Source organism: Artemia franciscana, chromosome 1 (genome assembly GCF_032884065.1).
Source record: "Artemia franciscana chromosome 1, ASM3288406v1, whole genome shotgun sequence".
Classification (NCBI taxonomy): Eukaryota; Metazoa; Arthropoda; class Branchiopoda; order Anostraca; family Artemiidae; genus Artemia; species Artemia franciscana.
In genome coordinates, this window is record NC_088863.1 from 71,240,153 (window position 1) to 71,257,358 (window position 17,206).

The 17,206-nt window shown below is 35.1% G+C and overlaps 1 protein-coding gene across 2 annotated transcripts in view; it reads left to right on the forward strand.

The window, feature by feature from the left end:
* Nucleotides 1-2,210: 2,210 nt before the first annotated feature.
* Nucleotides 2,211-17,206, forward strand: part of LOC136033544 (LDL receptor repeat-containing protein egg-1-like) — a 140,905-nt gene continuing 125,909 nt past the window's right edge. For both annotated transcript variants that reach the window (XM_065714298.1, XM_065714288.1), the window contains exons 1-2: nt 2,211-2,278; nt 14,433-14,514. The gene's annotated coding sequence lies outside the window, so the exon portion shown is untranslated. The remainder of the gene's footprint in view (nt 2,279-14,432; nt 14,515-17,206) is intronic.

Here is a 17,206-nt window from a genome sequence, read left to right on the forward strand (position 1 = left end):
TAAACTCTCTGTTTTAGTATTCAACCTTTCTTGTAAAGTTTCTCATCATGGATTCTACCAACATTATTCTCGGGAGGTAGTATTCTTTCCGAGATTTCAGCTTTAAATTAACCCAGACACTACTAGATGGTGATCTTTTCTTTTAACATCAATAACTCGCTCCTATATACCCTAGTACCTAGTATTGATCCTGCCAGTCTTTATTTTACAAAAACATAGTCAATAAGGTTTCCTGTTTTACCATCACGTGGATACCACGTTATCTTATGGGCCATTTTATGACCCAACACTGTATTGGCTATAACTAGATTGTCATTCCTACAAAATCACATCAGTCTCTGGCCATTACTGTTTTCTTCTCCTATGCCAAATTTACCTAGGCTAGGATACTATCTATCCCTATTTCTACTGACCTGGGCATTAAAATCTAATAAAAACGTCATATTTTGTACCTGGGACCAGGTCTTTTTTCTCCTGTTGCTGCAAGTAAAATTCATCTGAGTCACTAGTATCTCCATCAATTGAACTTGATGGAGATCTCTGAACTTTTTAGTCATAAAATGAGCAATTAGTATTCTATTATTGACACCTTCTCAGCCTAAACAAGACTTGGCCGCTTCCTTATCATGATCTTTAAATCGTATCTATGTACCTCATCCCCCCTGCCTGAGTGAATCAATTGTATATCACCTAACTTCATGCTTCCTACTCCTGGGACATGAGTTTCTGAAACTCATAATAAGTCCAGTTTGAATCGTCTGAATTCGTCATTCAAAATGTCGATACGTTTGCAAGAATGGGAAATTAGTCAGTAAACCAAGATTAGAATATTAGAAGCTACAATGAAGTCAGTTGTAAAGTATTATTCTGAATCATGAGCGCTCCAAAGACGGAAGAGGATCTGTTACATGTTTTTCAGAGAAATTACCTACAGATTGTTTTGAGTACTGACGTGACTGGCATCAACCAAACTCGGAAAAACCATAACAAAACAAGCTAAACTGAGATGACGAGGGTTAAAACTGCTGAAAACCGGTTAGATATTTCATAGCACTGAAAAAATCTTCTGCATCTACATGGCACCACCACCAAACAAGATGAATGGAGTTCGAATAGGTTTGATCTTCTCGTATTTAATTTGTATGACATTAGCAATGGCATAACCCCATTATCTGTATTTAAGTCCCTTTTGGAGGATATTCCAAAAGGAAGATAAGAAAGAATTGTGATCTACATATTATAAATATGCAAAGTACCTCTTACGGCTTCCACCATGGACAAGTAACCGTATTGTGACAAGTCGGTATGGGATGATCGACCCTAATGAAGCGATAATAGCCCATATCTCTAGATATAAATTTAATTTTGTTACTCATCCTTGGGCAATTATTTTGAGGCAATAGATTTTGTTTTTTGTAGTTAGATTTCAGGGGTGGTGGTGTTCGAACCCCTCTAAACCCAAACTCTTGTTTATAGTGATGTTGTTCGTTTAAAGCTTGATTTACATATTCTATTGAAGCCTCACTCGTTTCAATATTTTTATTTATTTATTTATATTAGTACCTATTGTATGTTTGTTTGCTGTGATTGTTTATTTAATGTCTGTTTGTTTTGGATTTCTTTTATTCTTTAATAGTAATTTCTTGTAATTTATTCATTTGTATTAATACTTGTTGTATGTTTTTTTTGCTATGAGTGCTTATTTAATTCTTGTTCATTTTGGGTTTCATTTGTTCGTTAATAGTAATTTGTATCGTTTCTATCGTTTCATTCCCGAATAAAACACAGAAAGTGAGCAATGTCTTTAAAAGAGGCTTTAATAATAGAAAAGCCTCTATAGTCTCTATAATTTCTTAAAGTAGAGTTATATAAGGCTCTTTATGAAGTTCAACAAGAGATGCATTTGAGGAGGATGGAAGCAAAAACACACTGTTTTGAACAAATCCAGCATGAAAACACAAATTCACACAGATTCAAGATGTTTATCCAGCTCAAATCCTCGTGTAAATGGCTTCCTGGTCATCCAAAGAAAGCGCAAGAATTATTTAATTTGTCGAAAGGCTATTTTTCTAACTCTGTCATTGGCAGATATGCTTTCAAAATTGTCAGGAAAACGTCACTTGAAAACAAAGGAATGGTTTGTACAAGATTGATCATACATCACCATTTTTAGCACCATCTATGATTATTTTTTGAAATTCAGTGGCCAGTTTGAATCTGAGGTAGCATGCCTTTGTTCAATTGAAGTTTGAATTAAATAGTATATTAAGTTTTGAAGGTGAATGATTTTTAAAATATTTTAATTTTTTTCAGGGGTCAGCTATTTCAAACAGTAGGCTATAGAAAAATCTGGTTGAATACTGCTTTCTGGAATGCAGGTAGTGCGTGGTTGGGGTGGGAGGATGTCTTAAAGAAATATTTAAAGGAAATGAGAACTTCCTGGGAGGGCATAAAAGAGGGAGGCTATGAATAGATTTGGAGGGAGGAGTAGCATTCACAGCAGTGTTTGCCTCACTCAGCTTGGTGCTGTTTTAAGTTGTTAGTAGTAGCAGTAGTAAGGCAATTTTGCATTACAAGTCAGTTAGCCTAACATAGCTGTAGAATTCTACCAGATCATTAATTTATTAAACCCAAGCACCTATAGCCTATCAAAAGCACAATAAAGCAACTGTAAGCAAAAAACACAAGCATTAATATAAAATCAAAAGCAAGCCAGCATTATTATAACCTATATGCATGATATTACACCAACCAAAAGGTATTGAAGGCTGCTTAGGCTTATAGCCTAGCACAGAAATGGGTAAAATTCTAGTTAATTGACTTCTTGCTATCTCAGAAAGGGTTTAGGTTAGGAAAATGAAACTTTCAGGGATGAATCTACAGACCAAAGTATGTCCCAGGAAGGTATTTTGAAGCAACTACCTCCACTCCTTCTCCCTATAGAGGGCTCTGACCTTTAAAAATATGTGTTTTATAAAAGTGAAACACTGCAAAACAGATCTTCTGCTTAATTGAAGTACAACAAAATTGTTTTCAGCTTCATAACTTTGCTCACTTCCATTTTATAAGGTTTTGATGATATGCAAATACATTTCCTAAATTTTGAAGAAAAAAAATATTGATATGGCTCAAAATTCTACTCAAATAACAGGAATTGCATTTTCAGAACTAAAGGCAGAGAAAAAGCAACTAGTAGCTGAAAATTAAGGTAAAATGTTGTTTTGTCAAAATTTCAATAGATATAGACCTGTCATGTAGGGAAATTTCAGGGCCCTCTAGAGGGAGAAGGAGTGAAGGTGGGTACTTAAAAATACCTTTCTGAAACACTTTAGCCTGTAGACCCATCCCTAAAGTTTCATTTTCCTAAGCTAAACCCTTTCTGAGATAGCAAGAAGTCAATTAACTAGAATTTTACCAGTATTTTTAAGCAGCCACCTCCACTCCTTCTCCCTCTAGAGGTCCCTGACCTTTTATGACCTTTAAAAATATGTGTGTTATAACAGTGAAACCTTGCAAAATAGATCTTCTTCTTAATTGGTGACAGAAATTACTTTGTATATGAAAGGAGATGCTTCCTCATCAACGCCCTGCTCTTTACCCTAAAGTTTTTTACTGCTTTAAGTTTTTACTGTTTCAATATTTTCATAAATGATGCTCCTCTAGCTCTTAAAAGCAGGATGATGTTATATGCTGATGATTCCAAGGTAATTGGTCCAGCTAGCACTCTTGAAGATACTTCCCAACTTCAAAATGACCTTGATCTCCTTGGCGTGTGGGTGAAATCTTGGCTACTCACTTTCAATGTGTCAAAATGTCATGTTTTACACTTTGGGCACAAGAATATTAACACAACTTACTCTCTTTACGGTCAGCTCCTTTCTCCAGTATTGGAGGAATGTGACCTAGGAGTAATTGTTGACAATGATGTTAAATTTAGCACTCATGCAGAGAAGGCAGCAGGATCAGCTAGCTCATCACTAGGGCTCATAAAAAGAACAATTTCCTCCTGTTCTCCTAAAATTCTGAGCCTTTTGTATAAAGGACTTGTTTGGCCGAGGCTTGAGACAGGCATGGTCCTTGCATCCCCCTTTTTCAAGAAAGATGCTAAAATTCTTGAAGATGTCCAGAGAAGAGCTACTAAGATGGTGAGTGGACTGCATGAGCTCCCTTACCCTACAAGGCTCTGCAAGCTGAAACTCCCAACTCTGGTTTATAGAAGAAGATGGGGTGATGCCATTCTGGTTCATAAACTTATTAATACAAAGGCAGTTCCTGGTCTTCTTCCCCTGGCGTCTCAGGATTCTTGTACAAGGGGACATAACTTGAAGTTATCTAGGCATTTCTCCTCAAATCGGCAATGCGCCCATTTTCTTACCAACCGTGTTGCCAACCTCTAGAACAAATTACTGCCAGATACCATTGCTGCCCAAACCACAGACAGCTTTAAGAACCATCTTGACAACAAATGGTCAAAACAAGAATGGAAGTATAACTGGGAAGCACTCGATTCGGAATCAGCAGCATCAAACCACTAGTCAATGTGTGTTTATTCAACTATGTGTCATGTGTTGTCAACTCTGGAGTTTCTACAAGGTTAAAAGCCCTTATATTGCTCCAAGCTGCAATTTTAAGGTTTAAGGTTTTAAGGTTGTTAAAAAGTAAAGTTAAGATAATGAGTCAAACTTTAGCATAAAGAGCGGGGCGTTGATGGGGAAGCATCTCCTTTCATATACGAAGTAATTTCCGTTTGTTTTAAGTTTTAATGTCACTTCTTACTTTCCATTAAAAACTTGCTTTTTTTTATTTAATCTTTTTCCAAGAGTGAGTAGCTTTTTCAAGTTTAGGCTCAATTTTAAAGTGTGTATCCATGACTAGGCTCCACTCCTGACTATCAGTACATTTAAAATTGTCAGTGTTGCATATTATTTGAGCAGCATTTAAGCTATTCTTGTACTTGTTAAGAAAATTTAGACAAATCTAATAGTGAAGCAATGCATTTTTTAGATGCTGCAACAGAGATATTATAGTGAATTAACTATTGAAGCAGTGATTTGCTTTCTATATACTACATATCAATAGTCTAGTTTGGTGGTTCTGTACATTATTCTTTTTTTAATTAAGTTTAATTCATAATATGGATCAACTACTGATAAGATATGTTTTATAAAAAACAATGACCAAGCCATAAAAATAGTAAACTTTTGTGTAGTCTACAGCCTACAGCTATACCTGACTTTTTAAGGGAGGGGGGGGGGTGGCAGAAGTGCAATTTTATTGTAATGCCAGTAATTCTTGTATTTGGAAATGACACTGAATAAAGAAAATAGTGGTAAATTTTTAGTTTTTTTCCTATGTGATTTCTGTTCTTTATTAGACAATACCTTTATTGCCTAGAAAAGGCCTAGGTGTAATCAGGGTAGTAATCTTCGTTCAAGTTCTTTTAATTTTTGCACTAATTTTGCTATATGACAAATTAACATTATAAATACAAAATACAATAGAAAAGAAAAATATTTACAGATTGTTTCTACAAATTGAGCTAGTCTATACTTGAAACCAGCACACTTAACAAAATAAATAGTTTAAAAGTAATGAACATAGGAATAATAATAAGATTAAAAATACTCAAGATAAAAAAAAATTGAGGCGCTGTGTTCAACTCATAGCCCACACTCATTGATATAGCTCCAGCATTTTTATTTGGAGGGCAAGAGGGGTTTCACATCTGCAGAGTTAGGGGACATGGAATATCCTTCAGGAGAAGGGAGTGTAGGAGCATATATGAAAAATAAAAGCCTGAATGTGTTACCAAGATGTCTGAAAACTTGTTTTGGGAATTATTTTGTAAATGACACTGAACATCCAATAGAAAAAAAGTAAAGGCAGCATTTACTTGCCCCAAGTCTTGCAATAGCACACTTTTCTTCAAGCAGCAGGAAAGAAAAAGTTCCTGTTTAGCAAAGACACTACTTGGTTAATTTCAAAATATTACAAAATACATAATAAACAATAGACACACATTAAAAAAACATAAAAATAAGTAATGATGCTTTGCTTTTACTGAAATTTTCAGCAATGAGCTGCTGCAGATGCCAGTAGTGTAGTGTAGACAAGCCTTTAGGTGGGTGATGGTGAATTTCATGTAAGCTTGGCTTTTTTTGCCAGCTTCACTGCTAATATTAAAGTACCCATCACTTCCACTTCCCTCAGCTACCATCTCCAGCACAGGTGACTAAATCTTGTAGTTGAACTATGTGCCATTTCAGTAGCCCTGTGCATTGCATCATTTAGTTACATGTAATTTGAGAATGACATCGTAGCAAACCCAAAAGTATACCCTTTGAATTGCCATTACTGAAACATAACAGGGAGACCAGCCCCTATTTGCAACTTTTTTTGTTCTTTATTTATTGTAAACACAGTTTTCGACTTAAAATAATTCTGAAAACCCTGGAATATAGGCTTATCTATGGGGTATCTAGGAAAAAAATCCCCAGCAGTTAATCTTTTTTGATGCAGCAAAAAAAGAGCCACAGTGAGATTCTCCAAAGATGGCTATCCTGGGCCAACCTGGTTTGCATTCACCACACATTAGCCCACGTTTGCCACCATCTTGCATGGTTATTAAAGCATCTATTGCTCTAAATGTAGCGCTAGAATAGGTGTTTATGGATAGTTATTTCAGATATTTATTTGTCATGCAGGGTATAGGATAATTCACTTAACCCATCTTATATACTGAAAGGTCCACACCAAACATCAGCAAGTCTTGAAGTTCCACCTGAGATTGAGGGTCAGCACAAACTTGCTCATTTCTACACACTTCAAGAAGTTAACACCAAGCTCATCTGGATATTCCTTTAAAACTTTTGCAGCATAGAAATGTTTGCCACTCTTTTTACCTGCAAGACCAACTAAGATAAACTCGCCCACTTCTATTGGCCTGCTTCCCAAATCCTCTTTATCTTCTCCTAGATTTAGAATGTTGTTGCTATCATCATAAAGCTCCTTCTCAACATGATTGGATTCACTTTCACCCTGAAGAAATGGTTGCTTGCTTGCTTCTTGTAATTAGGCTTTCTTTGCATTCTCCTTCCCCTGGTCCCTTTTCTGTTCTTTCTTCTTCTTCCTGGCAGCTTTCGGTTCTTCTTCCTGGCAGATTCTTTCCTTTACTGGGGTATCAGTCAAGATTTTGGTAGATTTTTTTTTTACCGTATGTCTGATTTGTTTTCTGGAGAACCTTTTGGGAATGGAGAAATGTCAACTAGTTCAGAGAAGCTTTTGTCAGCCAATAGGTCTACATCTGAATGTAAGTCTGATAGAGATTGGGTAGCATTGTCACAGTTGGTAGACTGGCTAGCTGCATCATCTTTATGGGTACCAGAAACTGGTGATGGAGGCACTAAGACATCCTGGTCCAAAGGATATGGTCAATCAGAGACATATGAGCTCAGATACTCGTGATCTGTGAAAACATTGGGAACAAAAGGGAAAATTCTAGTGCAACAAAAGCCGCTTATAATGTTTTTTGGAGTCAATGCTTTGGGATACGTCTTTCCGCAAAGCTAGGATACATTATACATGGAAACTGTCTTGCATTTGTGCTGGGTCCTAAAAGTTGCAGATTCCCTGCTGTAGAATGCCTTCAAAGGGTACATAACTGAGCTGCCAAGCGGTTGCAACTTATGCAATGTGTGTGGAGAAACTGTCAGCATGACAACTTGATTCTCTTTTGCTAATTCAAGCAATTCACTACTATAGCGACTAATTTGATTGTCAAACAGTTCATGGTAACAAACTGTAGTAACAAACTGCAGCGACCCGGCTCAATAGTAAACGAAACTCTAAAAAACAGAATTTCGATGCTAAAAGATATATCAAGAGAATCGAATTTTTATGCTGATTTTAAATATTTAAGTTTCATCGAATTTAGTCTTTGTCATCAAAAGTTTTGGAAAATAGGGGGTAACACCCCCTAAAAGTCATAAGATCTTAACGAAAATCACACCATCGCATTCAGCTTATCAGAGAACCCTATAGAAAAAATTTCAAGGTCCAATCTACAAAAATGTTGAATTTCGTATTTTTTGCCATAAGACAAATCACGGGTGCGTGTTTATTTGTTTTTTTGTTGTTTTTTTTCCCAGGGGTCATCGTATCGACCAAGTGGTCCTAGAGTGTTGCAAGAGGGCTCATTCTAACGGAAATGAAAAGTTCTAGTGCCCTTTTTAAGTGACCAAAAAAATTGGAGGGCACCTAGGCCCCCTCCCACGCTCATTTTTTACCGAAGTCAATGGATCAAAATTTTGAGATTGCCATTTTGTTCCGCATAGTCGAAAACCATAATAACTAGCCTATGTCTTTGGGGATAACTTACCCCCCACAGTCCCTTGGGGAGGGGCTGCAAGTTACAAACTTTGACCAATGTTTACATACAGTAATGGTTACTGGGAAGTGTACCGACGTTATCAGGGGGGATTTTTTTGGTTTGGGCGTGGGGTTCAGGGGAGGGGGCTATATGGGAGGTTCTTTCCTTGGAGGAATATATCATGGGGAAAGAGAAATTCAATGAAAATGGCGCAGGATTTTCTACCATTACTATTAAAAAAAAACAATGAAAATATAAACATGAAAAAGTTTTTTCAATTGAAAGTAAGGAGAAGCATTAAAACGATGAGGGGTTCTAAAAATACTTTAGCATAAAGAGCGAGGTATTTAGGAGGAGATAAATACTTCGCTCTTTATGCTAAAATTTTTTTAAGTAATTTCAACTATTTATTCTACAGCCTTTCTGATTCAGGGGTCATTCTTAAAGAATTGGGACAAAACAAGATTTAGTGTGAAGAGCGAGGTATTAACGAGGGGACCAACCCCCTCATATATATATATATATATATATATATATATATATATATATATATATATATATATATATATATATATATATATATATATATATATAATCAAAAATATAATAATATAAAAGTTTGTTACGTAAGTTAATTCTTAAGTTACGTATATTTTTTACTAATAAAAACGTTCTTTAAAAATTAAAAGATCTAGTTGCCTATTTAAGTAACCGAAAAATATGAGGGCAACTAGGCCTCCTTCCCCACCCCTTATTTCTCAAAATCATCTGATCAAAACTAAGAGAAAGCCATTTAGCCAAAAAAAGAATTAATATGCAAATTTCATTTTAATAATTTATGTACGGAGAGCCAAATTCAGACATGCATTAATTACAAAAACTTTCAGAAATTAAATAAAAAAAAACAAGTTTTTTGAAATGAAAGTAAGGAGCGACATTAAAACTTAAAACGAACAGAAATTACTCCGTATATGAAAGGGGCTTTCTTCCTCGACACCCCGCTCCTTGCGCTAAAGTTTGATTCTTTCTCGCAACTCTACTTTTTAAAACAATAAAAAACTTTAGCGTAAAGAGCGGGGTGTCGAGGATGAAAAGCCCCTTTCATATACGGAGTAATTTCCGTTCATTTTAAGTTTTAATGATCTACAGCACCCTTTTTCCTTTCTTTAACTGACTTAGTTTTTTGCACCATTTTACCTGAAGAAAGTAAGCTGAATGATTAAATTTTTCTTTTTTCCCACCAAACTATTTCATTTTCCCAAGAACTAAGGGAGAGAACTCCAGGCTGAATTACATGAGAATATCCTTTGTTTGTCTAGTGTAGTCTAACAAGGAAGAACTAGGCAATATATATATATATTGTGTGTAAAATTTTCAGACATTCAGCAGCATTATTTCTATAAGCCATTGTCTAACTACCCTTTCCCTTGACATTGTCATGATTTTCTTCTAATGTGATATATAAATAGTTTAATCTAGGTTGAATTTTGGCTTTATATCCTATTGAGGAAGCAAGAGAAAGAAGCAATGAATCTCTGATTGGGACAAGAATCGGTAAATGATGAAGAAGAAATGGTATTTTCTTTTGTCTCCTTGTTCACTAATACGTGAGGAATCACATTTTTACATACGTAAGGAATCTCATTGGTGCATGAACCACGTCTGGTTTTACAAGCAGATAAATTTGAGCTGAATAATGACAGTTAGTGCAGCACTAGTTACATCTTAGTAAAGAGTGAAACACGACTTATTTTCAACTTAATCTTAAAACGCATGTTTTAAGAACCGTATTTTGTGAAATATTTCCGAATGAACGCTGATACAAAATAATAGCTATGATTTGATATAAATGAACAATAAATTGTCGTTATTGAGACAAATTTTTGAGAATTTCAAAAGAAGCTAGAAACACCTTAAAAATGATGTCAAATCAAAATATAAAGCACACCATTGAAATTGAAATTCTTGAAAATGCTCGATTGAGGACTTACAGTGCCAAACATTGAACAAAAGGAAAAGCACAACTTGGAACAATCAATTTTTTTTCATGGTTGGTGCTTCCACCACAGCCACCTTAGCAGCCAAAATTTAAAGCATGTTTGGGAAAAAAGCTGCCAAGGGAGGAGGAATTGTCATCTGAAGCTGATTCAGGAATATCAACTATTGTATTTTTTCTTGGGGTTGATTGTACCGACTGTTGGTCACAAAGTATAAGAAGAAAGGTCATTTGAAAAAAAATCACAACATTTACTTCCTGGTTAGGTAAAAAAAGAAGATAGGCTTAGTCGGTTTGTTACGAGAATTCGACCGTCCAGGTTCGTCAGACCCTGGTTCGGCATTCCTAGGAGTGGCGAACCAGGGCTGATTTTTGTTGTCGAACATGAACTTGTTCCCTCTTTTGAGAAAAAAAGGGCTGATCAGTTATCACCATAGATGGCGTCAAATATGCACCCATCACTGTTGCCCAGTTGCAGATGATCACGTTGAGATAAAGAGTCCTCTCACGCCTTTATGTTAAGCATTGAGTTTTTCCATTTTGCATCAGGACAAAATCTAGTTTTAAAGCACCAAAAAATAACTTACCACATAGAATCTACAAAACGTGTTTTAACATGCTTCTTAATCTACTTAAACTTTCGCTACTAGATGGTAGTTCAAACGCTGGATTATGGGATCCTCTCCGTGGATGGGTTGCAAGTAAAACGCAAATAGCGAACCTGGGCTGTGGCAAACCTGGGCTGGTCTTCCCCACAGGAGCCCTCATTGAAAAAGACGAAAGATTACTTCTGCTGCATGGGCAGCAGAAAAAAGGATATATAATGTCACTATCAGGTCACTGGAAGATTGTAGAGATCTGTTTAAGGGCTCATTCTAAAGCTAATTGTTATATTTTATCATTTTTTTTTGTGTAAATTTGACTTGATCAAGCTACCATAATGTACCATGTGGTAGCATACACTAAAAATGCAATTTTGATGACATTTCAGGAATAGAAAGGCTGGAATGGTCACATGGATATCATAGACAAAAGCGAATTATGGGCTCATTTGTAAACTTTTTTTTTATATTTAATTGCTTTTTGTAAATATGACTTAAGTTAATTAGAAAGTTCCATGCAGCACCCAAACAATGCACTTTGGGTTGTTTTTCATTTAACAAAAAAATTTGGCAATAACAGAAAATGGTTTTGTTCACTGAAAAATCTCCAAAGACAAATTTCCCCTCGCCTATGAGGATATTCTCTTCCACAGATAACTTCCCCTGGAAATTTTCTCACATTTAAAATAACAATCCTTTCTTAATTTTAAAAGTATTAATTAATAATGACTGCATATTGATTATCAATTAGATATAACTCTGATTTATTTTTAGAAAGAAAAATAGATAACTTTCTTAAATTTTCTAAAACCTTATTATTGAATTCTTTTGAGATCTAGGTTGTGTAGTATGAATTCTAGGGCAGGGCCATTTTGCTGATTGTCTTGTTAAACAATAATTATTCTAAACAAAAGGACTTAGCAAAAAATTTAATGGATTCAAAAGCAAATGGTAATAATTCCTTAATATGTTTATTTAAAAAAAAAACAAAAAACAATGGACTGGAGAATACAAATTGGCAATATTCTTTTATGTCACTGTTAGGGAATTGGAACCTTACAAAAAAATTGTTTAAGGGGTCTTTTAAAGGTTAAGTTGTATAATTTATCATTTTTCTAAATTTCACTTAATAAAGCTATCATAAGGTGCAATATGGTACCCACAAAGGGCGATTTGGATGACATCAGTTTTTTTCTGTGTGAATCAAGGAATGGGGGTATACATGTTTGACAAGGGGGGGAGGGGCTTTAAAATATTCTTTTTATGTCTAAAATTCCATTGTCTAAAAGTCCATGTCTAAAAATTCCCCTAAAAGTAAAGGTGAAAACTGATAACAGTAGAGATAGAGTATAGGTTGGCACCACTTATATGTGCATATGAAATTTCTAAATGTGAAAAAATATATATATAGGCTTATTGTTCGAATTTACTTTATCCTACTTATAGCAGACATTTCATGCAGCTACTGATACAGAGAAAAATGTTCTAAAAGTAGTGCTGGCATTGCATGAAATACCACTATTTTCAGTAATAATCCCTAGTACAATTATGTTAAGTCTTTTTTTGATCTGGTTAAAAGAAGCCAATAGAGAAGTGGAAATAATGAGAAGATGTCATGGTATTTGAAATAGAAGCAATTCTGCATTTATGGGTTGGTATATGAATCCAAAATGTAAAGAATAGGATGTTAACAGTGCTTGTTAAGCATTTTAATGACAAATAAGAGAATTTGGAGTATTATTGGAGTTTTGATTAAATATTGGAAGTAAAAACTAAACTCTTAAATGATTCCTGGGGTGGCTAGCATTTACCCCCTGGAAAATATCCTACAGAAAATGAGTAAGAATGAATCCAAGAATAATAGAGTGATATAAGGTCAGGGAAAGGGAGGTAAAATATTAGATTCTTCAACAACCCTACATCCCTTCCAAGCTGAATCCTTAGTCTATCAAGATGATGCTTCCAAAGTTAATATTTAATTGAACTATAAGATCTAGGTAGTCTACTTATAATATTCCTAGGTACTAATAACAGAATAAGTGTTCAATCTCACAACATTAAATTTCCCTCATCTGCAAATTTTTTTTTGTCCTCAAAGGACATTAGGAATATCACCTTGGATGTTGACATAAAATAATTGTAATATTTAGCCTACATTAAACAAAACAAATTTTTGAATTCGTGGTGCTCTGAAATAGGCCTAGAAATAAAGTTACTATTGGTTTGGTACTAAAATATTATTTATAGCAATTGAAGAATAGCAACCAGTAAGTTTTTTTCTAAATAAAGAGGAAGAAAGTTTCTTATATTATCTCATATATCTATATTGGGCATCCTTTCTTTTACTTCAGGCACCATAACCTAGTTGAGGGCATCGAATCTGACATCTTTCTCTACGCGGACGACACAAAGCTCTATCGTGTCATCTCGTCATGTGAAGACATTCACCACCTGCAGGCGGATCTCCAACGAGTCGATGACTGGATGAAGAAGTGGATCATGGAAATCAATACCCAGAAAAATCATATCCTCACTCTGGGTCCACAAAACTTTTCGTCTTCATACTCTCTTGGTTCTGCTGCACTCACTCTTAGTAAAGAAGAAAGAGACCTAGGCATCTTAGTGGATTCTGAACTGAACTTCAGTAGCCACTATTAAGCTGTCGTCAAGAAGGCTTCCAAAGTTGCTGGTATGATTAGAAGAAACTTCTCGTGCGAGGACGACAAAATGCTTGCTACGCTCTATAAGTCCCTTGTCCGCCCGATTCTTGAGTATGGACATTGTTCTACAAGACCATACTACAACAAAGACATAGATGCTCTCGAAAATGTTCAGAGGAGGATAACTAAATTCTCTCCCAGGTTACGCTCCCTTCCCTACGAAGAGTGGCTTACAAAGCTTGAAATCCCAACCCTCGCCTATAGCTTCCATCGTGGTGATTTTATTGAAATGTACAAGCTCTGCAATGGAACCTATGATAACGTACCAGCCCAGAGAATCGTGCAGTTCAATAAAAATCATCTCCGAGGACATCAGTATAAAGTGAGTACGGAACGCTTTTACAAGGACATGGGCCGATGGACTTTCGGCAACCGAGTGGTTCAGCATTGGAACAACTTACCAGAAAGAGTAATCTGCTCCACAAACCTACTGATATTCAAGAAGGAAATTGATGAATATTATTCAAGTGACATTTTCTCCTCGTGCAAATTTAGAAGAAATGCAAATTAAGATTTTTGTTTTGTAAGGCTTAACGGCCTGCCATCAAATTTGCGAATATATTTATTTATATTTATAACTCTACCAGCCCCCTTACAGTAGGGGGCCAACCATGTGTATAGTTTGCAGGTACTTGGAATTCTGCTTTAATTCCACGTTAAAAACAACTATTATCTACCACAATGCTATTTAAATTTGCCAATGTTCTTTCCAACAAAGCAAATAATCTGTCTTAATTTTTTTCTAGTATGGTAAGTGATGAAGAAACAATGTCGACTTGGGATTCATTGGACACTAAGAAACAAGAAATTGAAGCAACTTTAAAAGAAGTAAGATAGAATATCAATTTCTTGTTGCCACCTACAACCCCCTCCTCCTTTATATTCTGAAAGTACCATTTTTTTAGGTATTTTCATTGAAAACATATTCCGCCCCCTAAATTCTAGTGCATTTAAGCCACTATTATTGAGGCTGTTCTGAATTAGATTTCCTTACCTTCTTTTGACAAAGAATTTTAAGATTGGTTGGCTCTTTGGCTCATTTAAAACATTGACCAAGTCTCGTTTTTTTCGTGGAAAAGATTGATTTTACAGGTAAACTCCCATTTTAACTTTGAGTATCTCTTTGCAGCTCTTGCACAAGTAACAACAAAGTTCAATTGGTAAACTACAGATTAGAACCTTTTATTAAAAGATTTGCCGATGGCTATAATCTGCAATTAAATAAAAAAAAACACGTTTTTTAAATGGAAGTAAGGAGCAACATTAAAACTTCAACCGAACAGAAATTACTCCGTATATGAAAGGGGCTTTTCCTCCTCAACGCCCCGCTCTTTACGTTAAAGTTTCTTACTGTTTTGAAAATTAGAGTTAAGAGAAAGAGTCAAACTTTACCGTAAAGAGCGAGGAGCGAGGCGTTGAGGAGGAAAAGCCCCTTTCATATACGGAGTAATTTCTGTTCGTTTTATGTTTTAATGTTGCTCCTTACTTTCATTTAAAAAACTTCTTTTTTATTTAATTCTTATAAAAGCCACATTCCAAATTTGAGCAGACAACTATTAATAACCGGTCGAACTTAAAAGTCACCAAATTTAAACTTCCTGATATAATCTTGTGTTGGATTTAGACAAAGTGTAAAATGGTAACTGTCACCAAGTCGATGGGGAATTTGGTCTCAAATTGAATTCATATATGTTTATGCAAATGAGGCCAAAGGATATACAATCTGATTTGTTGGATATTAACAATTTGTTTTAATTAGCTTCCTTATAAAGATGACTCATATTTATTTCATTTCCGTCACCAGTTAGTAGAATCCCAGCAGATGTTGTAATTTTGTCAAAATCCTGGGGGGTTTGGGTTTGCAGAGGACAATTTCCCCCCCTGTCTTATAGAAAATTACAGCCCTGATCTCAGCGTTAGGGTGTTTTGGTTGGATATAATCTAGCGATGCATATAGTTTCTCCAAGAAACTTTTACGCTTCTCCCATTTTTGGCTGGGTGAATAATAAAAATATCCAACAATAATACTGGTTAATGGGTGGAGTAGAAATTTCTGTTTAACTATAATACGCATTATTTCATCATATTTAATTATTTCCGTAGTTTTTACTTCCCTTGTTGACAAATTGTCACAGCAAAAAATCATTACTCCTCCACCTTTTTCACCAAGGTGAAAATAATAATAAGTGAGGAGTGTAACAAACTTATTACAGTAACCTAAATTCAGAGTATCCCGGTTTTAGGACGGAAATGGTAGCATTTTTTTTTATTATTTGTAGTTTTACTACAATGAGTTTAAAAAAAAGCCGTTTTATAAGGCAAATGATAAAAAGGAGTTTGATGAAAAAGGAGAAGTTCGATTTGAAAAAGGAGTTTTATGGTGGGTAGGGCTAGTGACACTTTTTGGGAGTTGCTGGGGTTTATCCCCAGATTTATCATTTTTTTTTGTGGCCCGGTGACCTGAAGGGGGTACCAGAGAATTTAGAATCACAACATTAAGAGTTTTACGATCCTAGTACATCATATTATATTTAGGGCTTGATAGCAGGGAGGGGGTTATCTATTGGACGTGAGAATTAACACTTTGGGGGAAATCTGGGGAAAACAAAAGTCGGAGTACTATTATAGCGTAGTTGAGAGTTACTTTTGGACAGGGAAGGGATAAACTGGCTCTATTGGTGCCAGTGCCAGTTTCCATCGTGATGTCATTCTCAATTCATTCGAAATAAGATTCAACACATTCAATGCTTCGAATTCGAAGAATACATTGGAAAATAAGGTTTAAAAGTTAAAATTTTCTTTGAGTTTTGTTTTGTTTTTAGTTTCTTTGAAAAGTGCTAAGGAAAGTGTAAAAGAGTGATTTAGACACGATAGATGTCTTAAAAACTTAGAAAAAACTACATATCTATTGTTGTTGAAAATACTTCCTTGGGAACTTCTGCAAATTTTGGCAGCAGTGGGCACAATGAAAAAAAAAAAGAAGAAGAAAAAGCAGGCGAACAATCATCAAAATTAAGCTAAAAACATATGCACCAAAAAGTTTCAGAAGATTTAGCTTTCCTTTGAAAGGATAGTTGGCTTTGAAAACAACAAATTGGTATTTTTGAAGTTTCTACAGACGAAAATGTTGTCAAATTCTACCAGTTTGTTTTTCTAATCTTCCAAGCGTAAAACTACCATAAATCACTATTAATAAATAAATTGTTTCCAAAACGAAAAGAAATTACAATAGATAACATAACCAAACTCAAAACGACCAAAAAATCAAAAGGAGTAGGGCTGGCATTCCCCATGTCTTCTCAAGACTAGAACATAATTTCCACTTTAGTAAAAAAAAAAAAAGAAGAAGAAATAACCATGTATTGTCAGTTTAATATACATACTCTGATATTTATTCCGTACTGTCTCAAAACTTCTTTATTTATTAAAGTCCAAAAAATAAAAACTTTTGAGTTTGACTCGGTTTTATTGTAATTTCTGTTCGTTTTTGGTTAAATTCATGTATCGATGGTGATTTGTG